This window comes from Ptiloglossa arizonensis, chromosome 12 (assembly GCF_051014685.1).
Source record: "Ptiloglossa arizonensis isolate GNS036 chromosome 12, iyPtiAriz1_principal, whole genome shotgun sequence".
Classification (NCBI taxonomy): Eukaryota; Metazoa; Arthropoda; class Insecta; order Hymenoptera; family Colletidae; genus Ptiloglossa; species Ptiloglossa arizonensis.
Genome location: NC_135059.1, coordinates 3,605,500 through 3,618,535, shown reverse-complemented (window position 1 = coordinate 3,618,535; position 13,036 = coordinate 3,605,500). Strand labels below are relative to the sequence as shown.

General features: G+C 43.9%; 1 protein-coding gene across 1 annotated transcript in view; it reads left to right on the top strand.

Annotated features, from left to right (window-relative positions):
* The window catches only part of 5-ht1 (serotonin receptor), a 222,138-nt gene that overhangs the window by 185,581 nt on the left and 23,521 nt on the right, over positions 1-13,036 (top strand). The window lies entirely within an intron of this gene.

Sequence of the window (13,036 nt, the reverse complement as noted above, 5' to 3'; positions counted from 1 at the left end):
TTCCTACACGAACGATGGACGTGTTCTCGTATTAAATATTCGTTCTATTTATTAATGCTCACCGAGAGAATCAATTGAATTTTTAAACGCGTAAACAGTATTTGAATCGATACAAATTTCTTGTCAGAATTCAAGGGAAGCGACGAACGAGACGCTCCTTTGATTCCTGTTTGTCGTAAAACCACCGAGAAGTATATAATTTTTCGAAAATACGATTAACGAGAGACAACGATGCGAGCTGTGATTAAAGGGTTCTGTTTCGCGAGCACAGGAAATTCACTTGCGCCTACACGAACGAGGGACGTGTTTTCGTATTAAATATGCGTTCTGTTCGTTAATGTTCACCAGCGTGGCGGTCAGTTGTAGACGTCTCTCGCCACTAATCTCCTAGGAAACGTATTCGCTTAAAGTCGTTTATCGACGATCACTCTCCGGCCATGGGCTCGCTCTCTTGTCCGTGACGGTTCGCTTCGGGATTAAATTTTGCGACTTAACGGCTGAAGAGCCACTAAAGCTAAACGAGTTCTCGTTCTGCACGTTTCGAACTAATGCATTCACGTTTATTCGTTCGCGCAGCGGAGACGAGAGTAAACGCGAACCAGTCACAGAGACGATCGAAAATCGGAAAAGTCGAGGACGCTCGTTCATCGAGGAAAGGATCTTCGAATTAAAAGTAACGATCCCGGTATCTCGGTGACACTATCTTCGCGCGTTATGGAATTTATCGCATTTGTCCAGCGCAAGTTTAACAGACTATTTCGCTTTAATGGATTCCAATGGATCCGCGAAATCTTCGGAGACCTCGAACAACTCAGGTCCCAAGCGTCGATGTATAATTAAACAGACCCTTCTTGTGTAAGAAGCTCGTTACGGCGTCGCTCTTTGGGAATTAATTACCGTTTCGAAGTTCGTAAGACGTTTACCGGAACAACTTACACAATCACTTACACCGCTGCCGAATATTTTTCCTCCTCGTCCCCTTTTCCGGTGTTTCCCTGTTGACGGAACGCTCGCGTGATACCATCGTCGGTTGCTACGAGGATGAAGTTGCTCTAAGCCCTTACAAAGTACAACTTGTACGTCGTCACGAAGGACGAGAGGGTTGATCGAGTTCGTTAAAGTAAGCTCCAAAACTGGCCTCGATGCTTCTCCGTCGTCGTCTTCTTTTAAATAGAAACGAAGAAACTATGGAAACAGCATCGAACAAATTTTCGCCGTTCTAAATATCAAATATCCACCGACTCAACCGAACAAACTTTTCGACTCGAGAAGTCTAAAGAATCGCGCATCAACCGTTTCGGGCGAGGTTTACGAAACTCTCGGAAAATAGTAGCGCCTTAAACGCTCGATCGAAGAAAAGACGACATTTCACGTCGTGCACCGAGCTGATGGAAAGCCACGCTCCTGATAATTGAAGTTTCTTTCTTTTTTTTTTACGATGAATTTCAAAAACGTGCAACTGGAATTAGTTACGTTAACGTCGTGAAACCGGTAACGCGTGCAACGAGGCGCATTGTTGGAAAAATATTCGTGCTCGAAAAATCTCTGACGTAAATCGCGGATTATAATCCCGTAGCCGCGCTGTTGCCAGTATATTTCCACAAGAGTAGAATAATACCTCGTTCCGATTCCAAATGAATTCACGGCACATAGGAGGAGCTCGGTTTTGTTTTCTTTCCCGAACTCCGTGCCCGAGGGTATTCCTATTTGAGGGCGCTGCAAGATCCCAACCCCTGCTTTTGTGTCGGGTGAATATGCCTCGTCGCCATGACGGTGTGCGCCCGCGCGTACGACGCTGCAATCTTTGCATTGTGGTTTCATTACGTTTACTAAAAACAGACGGGAAATAGTACGAGCATACACGACTCCGCGTGCAGGAATTCGCCAAGAATTCACCGGTGAACCAACTGTGGCCAGTCTCGTCGAATATTCGAGCTTACGGTAGCCTCTGCTCTGATTATTCCGGGAACACGATTTTTTTTCAAGTTCTGTGCTTCTTTCTTCTTCGACGAGCTCGATGGAACTCGAGTTACAAATTACTCGCTGGTTTATTTCTCATCGAAACGATGTTTCGTCGCGAGGGTTGATTGGAAAATTTTTATCATACCGAACGTTACGGTACTGATCGTACAACCGAACAGGACGTGCCACTGAGCGCGAAAATAGAACGAAAACGCGGGAAAACATTTTTTCTTATCAAACTGTAGCTTTAATAGTCTAGATACTCACTGTTTCGACTTGCTCGTCTGCTATGCCAACAGTTACGAAATGTCCTAGACATCTTCGACACGGAAACGTTCATTGTAGGAAACGTTACGCAATGTCGGAAAAGAATGGAGTACTTTGGCCACTCGATTTTCCAATATGGAGACGTTACTGTTGTACACTTCAGATTATAATATCTAGTTTATTATAACATGCAGGGATCTCGCGTATCTGGTAGTATAGTTATTGTATATATAAGAATATAAAGTTCGAAGAAATGCGTATACAGTGATACGTCTCGATGTGAACGACGACAGTGTCGTGTGGTCTTTCTGGCTCTGGACTTGGAACTCGACTAAAAAGAAAAAACCAAAACGAAAAACGCGCCAATACGGTGACAGTTCTCAAAACTGACATCGACATCCGGCACCCTTAAGATCGTTGTTGCATCCGTTCCAACAGTTACTCGTACACATTCCTTTGGATACCTTGGAATATTTGAAAATTCATTCGAGTAGAAATCTAACGGATGTAAAATTCGACGAGCGAAAACCGCTTGTAGCCCTCCTGTCGCTATTTATCCTTCACCGGGAAGAGATATTGGAGGAATTCCGAGGCGTGTAATCCTCCGAAGTGAAGCCACTCGATCTCAATCTTCGAGCAATTTCTCATTCCGTGATACTCCTGACTGATGTTCAGCCGTTTACTTAGACAGCGCAACAAGCAGCTTCTCATTAGGTAAAGAAGCTCCTTACGTTATTGTCTTGGAATTACAACCCGTGGTGAACGCTTCGAGATGATGTACATACAACTTCTTGACTGCCGTGCCACTGTTAAGACACATCGAGACCAATTGACGGTGGCTGAAATTCACGGTCCTCTTACCGCTGAGGAATACCTTCAACGCGTTCACCCTTCCGACATACATCGTTGAGTAGATCTCGCCGTAACGTTTACCCGTAACGGATCTTGCTTCTTAAACCTTGACCCTTGAACCTTGTAACTCGAATCTTAAATCTTGAATTTCAATCCTCGAATCCGAAATTTCGATCGTCGAACCTTACAATTGCTGTAACCGTGCACCGAATGGCGCTACCCGAGCGAACTATTCCGACTCGAAGCTTCTGCAAACTAAACGGGGAACCACTGACTCGTTCTCTTCGACTTTGTTCAAGTCGTGCTCCAGTTCACGCGAGCAAAGTAGTCGCTCACAGAACGTGGAACAGACGGATACATTAGCTGTTTTTAAAGGTCTTTGACGTAACGGGTCTCGTTACAGATGTAGAAAGTTTGTCAAAGGCACGTGTAGGTAGAGTCGGTATTCAAGACTTGGAAACACTTTCGAACAATGTCTAGTTCCCGTGCGTACACCGCTGAATCGTCGAATCTCCTAATTAGAAGAAAGTGCAAGCCAGCTTCGGGTGGCCTGTGTTTTCAACTTTCGCGTTTCGCCTACGTTCGTCGTGTTCCTTTAAACCTTTTGTTCGTCCGGTTGTCTCGTGGTTACCGCGTTGCTTTCGCTTCGTGCTGTTTCTTCGTGACACTGTTCACCGTTTGTTCGCATTCGCGACAGATTATATTCAAGTTCCTACCATCGCTGCTTCTCGTCGACTCTACGGAGCAACAACGTCCGCGTCGTCGAGGAGGATACGGAACAGTTTCAATTCTATGCTCTGTGTTCGCGTTCGCGTGAGTACACTGGCGTTTAAAACACATGGCGTGGAAGAGCACCCTCTCCTCTTCCATTTCTTTTACTCTCTGTCCTCTTTTGTTGTCCTCCGTCGGATGGTCGCGCCTCGTTCGAGCTCTGGTCCGTGGTAATGTAATTGAAAAGCTCCTCTGGACACGCCAATGGTCAGCCAGCGGTTGCCCGCACGTTTTTCGACGCGACGACAATGCGTTGCATTGCGTTGCAATTTGGCTCGCGCGTTGCATTCCATACTCTCTGATATCGGTCGTTTTACTGTTGGTCCACTTGTGAGCAAACGATCGAGTCACGCTGCGTTTCGACTTTGTGCAAAGTTATCAAAACCAACATTGCTTTGTCAAATCGTTCGGTTTTCTTACACGTTCGGTTAATTATTTCTGCAATCCTTGCACTCTGAACTTGCCTCGAATAATCTCAGCTATTCGATCACTGTTAAATATCAAACGCAACGCGAAAGAAGCAACAGTCCCTAAGAATTGTTTACTTTTGCTATGAAATGAATCAATGGAAGATATTGCGCACGAAGACGAGAAATCTGAGACAAAGAACGGTACCAGTTAGCTATAAATTGCTACGAAATTTTCAATTTGAATTCTTTGAAATCTTTCGAGCATTACACTCGCTCGAATAACATAGAATAGTACTAGATTTTACTTTTCTGTTCAAGCTTATCAATAGACGAATCATTTATATTTCTGTTAGATTTTCGGTTATAAACAACTGTACCAAAGCGACAGTGTAGCCAATAAGGGTCAATCCGCGTCAAGAATCGACAGAATGCATCGTCGATGCATTCACCGATCTGAAGGACGACGAAATTGGTACTTTGAAACGGAAAATTAAAGAAACTGATCTCCTCTCTTTCCGACGTAACGTAATAATCAAACGTTCGGACGTTAAATACTTACCTGATTCCTACTCGTAAAACTTACCGGTGAAGTTTGATCGTTTAACTTTGGAACACCTTGCACAAGTTTGAGACGTTCCAACTGAAATTGAAAGTTCGCCAGGGTAATCTCCTTCCGGTTTCAATGTTTCCCCGTGAAGTTTCATTGTTTCCTCGACAATCGTTTCAAATTTTTACCACCGGTGTTTGTTACCTTTGCGTTTTTAAAATTAAGCAGAGAGTTGTTTCTCGATCTTACAGATCGTTTTCTAACCGTATTACTCACAAGGGGTCTTGAAATTATGCAATAAGCAGTACCCGGCATACGTATTGCTGAATTATACACCTCCGTGCACCGAGAATTCGTAATAAAATGAATCCTAAGGGCGGTGTCTTCGAATTTATGTACGTTAAGTGTAATATGTGAGAAATCGAGGCTGCAATAACGCAGAATTTATTCGAGATTCATCGAGCGTGTTCTGTTTCGTCTGTTCTTCGCGTCCCTCCGTGTTATGATAGACGATCGGGATCTCTTTATTCGGGATCACTCGTCGGTCCGTTTGGTCTCAAAGGAACAGGGTCAGTTTGTCTTCTGAAAAGAAGAAAAATGTGCTGACCGGTTCCGTTACGAATTCAATGGGAACCTTTTGGGATAAGAATTCGATGGTATTTAAAAACAGTACATCAGAGTCAGCGAACCGGAATAGACAGATTTTCACAGCCGATATTTAAACAACGCCCCTGTCGATACCCATGATTGATTCCGTGTGATAGACTCAATTGGAAGTGTATCCTGCCGATCCGGTAACTGCGATATATAAAAAAATAGTGACAAATCGTCGACAAGAACCACGCCATAGGTTGCAGTTCTTGTATTTTTAGTTCGCTAGGCGAACAAATTTCCCTACCATTTCCTTTCGACGGTTTCTTGTTATTTAAACGTTCGTCGGTAATCGGGCGTTTCATTTAGCGAGCAGCTCGTAAAATTGACCCGGAACGGTTGATTTTTTCCATTGTAGATAATTAACGACATTCAGCTGACAGAACATATAGTATTCTAAGGTCTCGTTAACGAGTTCCGCGTATTAATTAAACACAACTCAGTCACGATCGTTTGGAATATTAGAGCTTCGTTATTTACGTACCGCTTCTTGTTGCGAATATTCGGTGAAATGTTTCGATCAGATGTTTATACGAAGTATCGAAACTCCGTCCGACAGTTTCTCGTATCGTGTCGATGGTTGATTTGAATTTTTGTGTTCAATACCTCGAATTAACACATCTTCCTATCACGAGCTAGAAGAATTCATAAAATAAAAACGTCACCGTAAATCAACTTTCTCGATTCTCGAAAATAATTTCACAATTGTTGGCATCCTCTATAGTTCCCCTTCCCTGTGCGGAATTTAGCATTCGAAATCTCGAAAGTTCCCTTCGGTTACGTCCATCTTTTCAAATTTCTTCCACTCCTTAATTCATCTTTCTCGCAAACAAATTCATTCCGCTTCTTTGGCCTTTCCTTCGCGCTACTTATCCCTCGTTTTTCTCGTGCCCGTTTATCCTTGTCGTTCTCCGTTCTGTCGTCTATTTTTTGTCTCTCTCTGGTCGAGGGTGAATTTTTATTTCCTTCGGTTCGCGCGCTATATTTTCCTCGCGCTCTTCGACTCCTTTATTCTCCGTTCTTGAATTCTTTCCATTGCCCGGCCGCGCGTATATACATTCTCCTTCCTTCGAGTCGCTCGCCTTTTATTCATCCTCGCAATTCTTACCGATATCATGACCGGCTACGTTAATGATCCGCTCCGGTTCCGATTTCGCTTTATTCCGCGCCGAGCCACACCACTGGTACCGTTCTTTGTCTCAGGTTTCTCGGCTTCGTGCGCAATATCTTCCATTGATTTATTTCCTCGATTACTGACACAGATTTACTCGGATTTTTTGCAAAATTAATGAAACCGTAATAACAACGACAGTAATATTAACGATGCAGGGTAAAAATAGAAGTGCTCGTTTCGAAACGATACAACCTAACCAGTTCCTCGATCTAGCACGCGCGTTCCGAACGTTAAATGTAAAATGACGAACAATGTATTGTATACGTTCAATACGTATACAACGTTCTTCTTCGACCATTTGAACTTGTTCGTGCACGATATTCTCGTGAAACCGTGTAACGATCTTTCCCAATGTATCGTGCATCGTGTATTTACAATTGGCTGGACAATATTTCAGAAAATCAGATCAATGGGCGAAACTCGTTCGAAAACGTAATCTAAATTCCAGGTTCGAAAGTACTCTGATACTTCCTCGTTGCTATCGACGACGTCCAAAGCGTAATATATTATTTACGATGCTGAATTACGAAACTTCGAACAATCTACGACAGACGCTCTCGAAAGTATCCGCGAGAAAACTTGGCCCGACGTCTCGGGGAGAAGAACGTCCCCTCGGCTGAAAAACAGATGCAAGTTCGTGCCCTCCGATTGTACAAGGCGAATCCGCAAGACGCTTGTTACGAGCTTCCCCTCGAACGAATTCAGTTATTAGCGGGGCTGCTTTCATCGCAACGAGACCGTTGCGACCCGACACGAGACTCCTTCGCATTATATTTTCCACATCCGGAACTACGGAGAAGTCATTTCGAGTATTCAGTCAGGTTCTCGCAGCTACCGTCGTCGTAGTCTCCGGATAAAGTTAATCCAAGTTTCCATCTTCTCTGGCCTGGGCTGGCTCGCCTCCTGCCATCTCCGCCGCCCTCTCCTCGGTATCGCCCACCTCCTGGCTTCGCAGGAGAAAAAGAAGCCCGGCAATACCAATCAGTGTATTAATATCCTTCGAGATAGAGGGAACCGGGAGCAGGATACAGCAGCTTCGAGGGATCATCCGATATATGCGGCTGAGCGTGGCGAAATGGAAAAGGAAATAGTATGCGAAAGCGGAGGAAAATTGTAGACGGGTCGAGTAGCAATAAATAAGCTCGCCCTACTTCGCTGGAATACAGAGACAGACCGGGGCCCGCTCCTTAGAGGGGTTTCAACGTAGACGACCGGTGCCTTTGCTTACGTCCTCACGGGGAACGCGCGAATACCATATCCCCGGGACACGTTAAAAACCGGTTCGTAATATCGCGAGCAACGTTCTCGCAAATAAATGCATTTACTTTGAGAGAGACAGCGATGTTTCCCGGCAAACAGTTCCTCCCAGCCCTCTGTTTCTTTGGTTCTCTCTTCGTCTTTTTTCTTTCGCGTCCCTAACCTCTCTTCCACCTCGAGCGGTAACCCGTCTCTCGAGAAAAGTTAACGCTTCGGATCAGACGGCGAGCATATCTTCCGGCAGCGTGTTGAAAAAGAGAAACCTTTTCTCTCGAACGAGACCTTTTCCAACGCACGCCTTCTTGCGGCGTCGAGACGCTTTCGGGCTCCTCCGGTATCCGACCGAACCACCTAAAGCCACGTTCCCGTCTTTCCCTGCTACTCTTTCCACGGAGTCTTCCAGCTCTTCAACCCGAAAACATACCGTTTCTCCGCGAATTCTTCTCACGGATACTCTCGGGGTATAGCATCGGCAAACTTTGCACGTTTAATTGTACGTATTTGGAAAATTTGACTGAGAAATATACAAATCGAAGAAGGTTTCGGAGAAAGGACAACGCGCTTCTGGTGAGTGTGATTTTTCAAATTTTGTCGATTCGAAACGAAATGACGTTTGGTACGAGTACGATCGAAGTACGAAGATAAAAAAAGAACATTTTTAAAACGACGACGCCGTAAAGAAACTAAGAAAAATTTTCAAATAGAGCGAAATCTCACGTATTTGCTTTATATATCAAATAATGTGAAGTTTGGTTCTTTGACGTCGAAGTTTTCGGGGACACCAGCTCGTGGCTTTAGGTGACTCGATTCGAATCTTCGCGCGCTCCAGAACGAAGAAATTAAACAGCGTTCGAAATTCAAAAAGGAAAGTATTCGATAAACGAGTTGTGCCATTTTTAATCACCTTGCAGGTCGATACGAATTGAAATTCATAACGGACGTTCGAAACTGATTACATGCGATTCTCTGTCGATCGTTCTAATTTTTAAATGACTACACGAGAAGCTTTCGTGCATTTCTTATCCAACCATTTCGTATCGTTCCTCTCCGTTTCCACGCGCATTTTATCCAAAAGCGTCATCTCTCTTCCTTGCAATGTATATCGAAAATAACATTTTTCTTCGATTAATTTCCTCTTATTAATAGGTAGATAAATTGCTGGAGGAAATCTGGAATTAAACCGAAAGGAGTCGATTAAACTTTCCAAAGAGTTTATCCGATTACATTTCCGCATGACCGATAAAATGTTCGGGGTCGCGCTCGATGCCGTTTAGAAAATTGAACTCAACTAATTAACATTTAACGTAATCCAGGGAAAGCCTACGTAATTGGGAAAACGTCCAGAGTTGCGCCCTGTTGGTAAAACTTCGGACTACCGGCGTGGATTAGGTGGATGTGCTATGAGAAATAGTCGTCGTTGATCCCTCTTTTGTAGCTGCTTCGAGCTCTGTTTATTACGGTTCCGGAAAACTCCACGAATTCCAAGTGGAGTAACAACGATAATACCGAAACAAAGGCGATGCATCGTAAATATCTCGCGATATTTAATTAACGATATAACGAAACGATAATCGATCATTCTCAATAGCTACCGTTTAACAAACTACTCTAAACTCCGATCTTCGTATTTGGAATTAATCAACACGATTAACTTTCGCGTGAAATTTTCGTCAAAATGAATTTCCTTCTATTTCGACCAATAGTAAATTCAATCTTAGAATTTCAATATTCATTGCATAACTTTCTGGACCGTAGTTTATAACAGTACAGAAAATTTCCAAAGCGAATCCTCATTGAGGTCGTATCGTTAAAAATCGACATCGATTTAACGCGCAGTTAATCGCGATGTTAATATTTCTCCTGTAGAAAATTCGGAGATCGTTTCTATGCAAACGATGGATCGGTCGCACACTCAACGATAACGATGCTAAACTAGAACGACGCACGTTTCTCAATTTTTCCCGACGATATTAAATTTGATGCGAAGTTAAAGATCATTCTCCCGCGATATTGGCGCAAACGTTTACTTCCAGCATCTTCACCTTTCCGCGCGAAGTTCTTCCATCTGTTTGCCAAAGGGATTTGGCTCGTCTGGGTGGGTGTGCCAATGCACACATTGTACCAGGGTTCTCGTTGAAGAATGCTTCTTCGCCCGAAGCCGAGAGTACTTATTTCTTTTTAAGCGGCGGTCATCGCGGAATGTCGCTCGCTCTCTCGCGTTCTTATTGTCTCGATTTTCTTCGTCTCGATCGATCGTCGCTATGGTTACAAGAATCACGAGTCGACAGTGGCTCGTTGTTCCGATTTCTTACGTTTCTTCGATAAATTGCGCCAATTCTCGGGTTCGAGCAACGAAATCGAGCGCGTCGATTCGTTCGTCGCGAGGTGACGATCATTGAACGAATCTAGGTGTGTTATTTAATTTCGAGTAGAAGTAAGTAAAGTAGTAAAGTAGTAGTGGTAAAGTAGAAGTTTCTCGGAGGTAAGAATCCTTTGCAAACCTTACAGAAGACGAAGGGTCTTCTTTTGGCCGTGTCGTGACGTACGGTGGGAAAATAATAATCACTAGTTTACAAACACGGTGAAAGATACTTTCAGGTATCGCTCCACTTCGCGTTGTGAAATTAATCTGCAAGTGAATACTGAATCGAATCGGTCAGTTTGAATACGAATCACTTTAATACGAATACGTTGACAACTGAAGTTGAAATCTTCTATGGATCGACCAACGCTACTGGTCGATGGTCAAGTCTCCTCGTTTCGCGTCTTTGTGCTTCTTATATAGCATTTTAGTTACCAACAGGCGCATCGATAAGCTATTAGTATCTTTCTGCCATGAAAACTGCTCACTTTGTTGGTGTTTCCAGTTTGGACGAGCATCAGCGAACCTCGTCAATAGCCAGGTGTGATATTTGTTACCCGAATTGATCCTAGAATCTTCTTTTCTATTGTCACACCGTAGTCGCATATTCAACCAAGCAAAAGGTTCAAATACTAGGATAACGAGGTCGAATTTACGAGGACGGTTGGAACAACCAAGAGACAAATTTCGTATCTAGCTTCGAAACCGCGAACCGTGACGATCGCAGTCCGAACGATTCCACTTTGGATCGGTAGGGACCGTGCATTATCTTTAAATTGCAGCGCAACCTCCTGCCCGATATCGGTGGCTTTTCTTTTATTTTTTATCGCGGGAGATCGCGTTGCGGCGTCATTACCGGAGCGGAAGCGAATCGCGTAAATTATCGATACGTGACCGACGCGGTGTTTCGCTCGCCAGAGAATCGCGACAGGCTTTCGTGAATCGAGGCCAGAGAAACCTTCCGTTTCAAAAAACGAAATTTCTTCCTCGTGTTTGCGCGACGATCGTTTCGCGAGAATCTTGTACGAATAATTTCGGGCGTTTCGCTAATAAAGCGAGTAATCCGGCAAACGGATTATCAAGGTTATCCCCGTAACGTTCCGTCAGAGTTCCTTACTCGCGAGTCTGCTCGAGTAAGGAAGAGCCATTTTTCACCGTGAAAGCACGTTTCCGCCGTAAATATTTCAGCGTTAACCGGCTCGCGTGAATGTTTATCAAGCCGCGAACTGCGTCGTTCTCACGGATCCCGTTCGTCGGATCTCTCACCGTGAATCTTCCCACTCGAAGCTACGCGATGCAACGAAATTGTTTTCAGCCCGATCGTGAATAATAAATCGCGGCGGGGGAAGGCGTTCGTCGTTCGGATTCCTAGCAGCGACGTAGGACAAACGAGAACCTTACCGGGACCAACGATCGCGATCGTTAGGTCGAATCGTGGCTCGGCGAACTTCGACTCGATTTTCAATTTACCACCACGGTTCGTGTTGCTCGTGTTTGTTTGTCGATGTCAAATAGCAGCGAGCCATGTTGTGTACAGTTCGATGCCGTTCGTTAATAAACCGATTCACTCGACCAGATTGCGAGTTCCATACTCGAAACTTCGACGGTTCGAATCGTCGCGTCGGTCCCTTCAAACCCTGTACGATTCGAAATGCTTTCAGTGTTCCAGTCAGATTGCACACAGATAACCGCTTAACGATTTCGAGAAATTACTCGCTCTTCTTAATACGTTTTCTCTCTTTTTTTCTCTCTCTCTCTCTTTTCTCTCGAAGGAGAAGAAAAAGTTTTCATCGCCGTGAAAGTTTCGTCCGTTTTCCTGGAACAAAACGCGACCGGTAAGTATATCGAGGAGATGCACGCGCCATTCGAGACGACAGGACTTTACAATTTCAACTGCATCCGTCGAAAGCTTCCGACGGGTTTCACGGATAAGCCTCGGATCCTTTGAAAGCTCTTTACACACTCCGCTCCGCGGACCGTTTACTTTTCTTGCAACGCCGGGAAAGAAACATTCGTCGTCGTAGTTTTATTTTCGTGAGCGGCAGACCTGCACCCCCGCAAAATTATTATACAAATAATTGTGATTTCCGTGTGCGTCTTAGACGATATAAAATGCGGATCCAAGTTCAACCGAGGCACGTAATAACTTAATCGAACAAGCGTATATTTCGAAACGGTTTGCACCTTGTTGCAATCTTCGACTACTATGTATTTTAAACGTCCGATTGGAGAATCGCCTCGAGTTCTATCTTTGCAATTTAAGAAGTTATTCGTCATTCTATCTATCCTCCGAATATAAAAAAAAATACTCCAGCTGTCCTATGAATTTATAAAACGTCTCAACGAACATTTCAACTACCTCGACTGTATTCGCAACCTGAGAAAATATTTCAAGTTCAAAATATTCTTACTGTTGCAAAGAATGATACTCGGAGCGAGTGCTTCGTTAAGATATCAGATTGTTGTTCGATGAGTTCTGTCGTTTTCTCCGTAAAAAAATACTATGACACTTCAACTTTAAACAACTGTAAATATACCAATGGATATATACCAAATATACCCAATGGTTCCATTTCTTAACGAAACTTATCGAGCAACCCATTACGTAAAAACGAAACTAGGATTGTCTCACATCTAATAAGTATCGTAAATAAATTCGTTTGAAAGACAAACACTGTTCACCTTCTTCTCGTCGTTGGAAATTGCCGCACGAATAGAAATTGTTCAGCCATCTTCGTCGAAAGGCGTTCTATCGTTCTCGAGGGATAAATTTTCCATTCTTT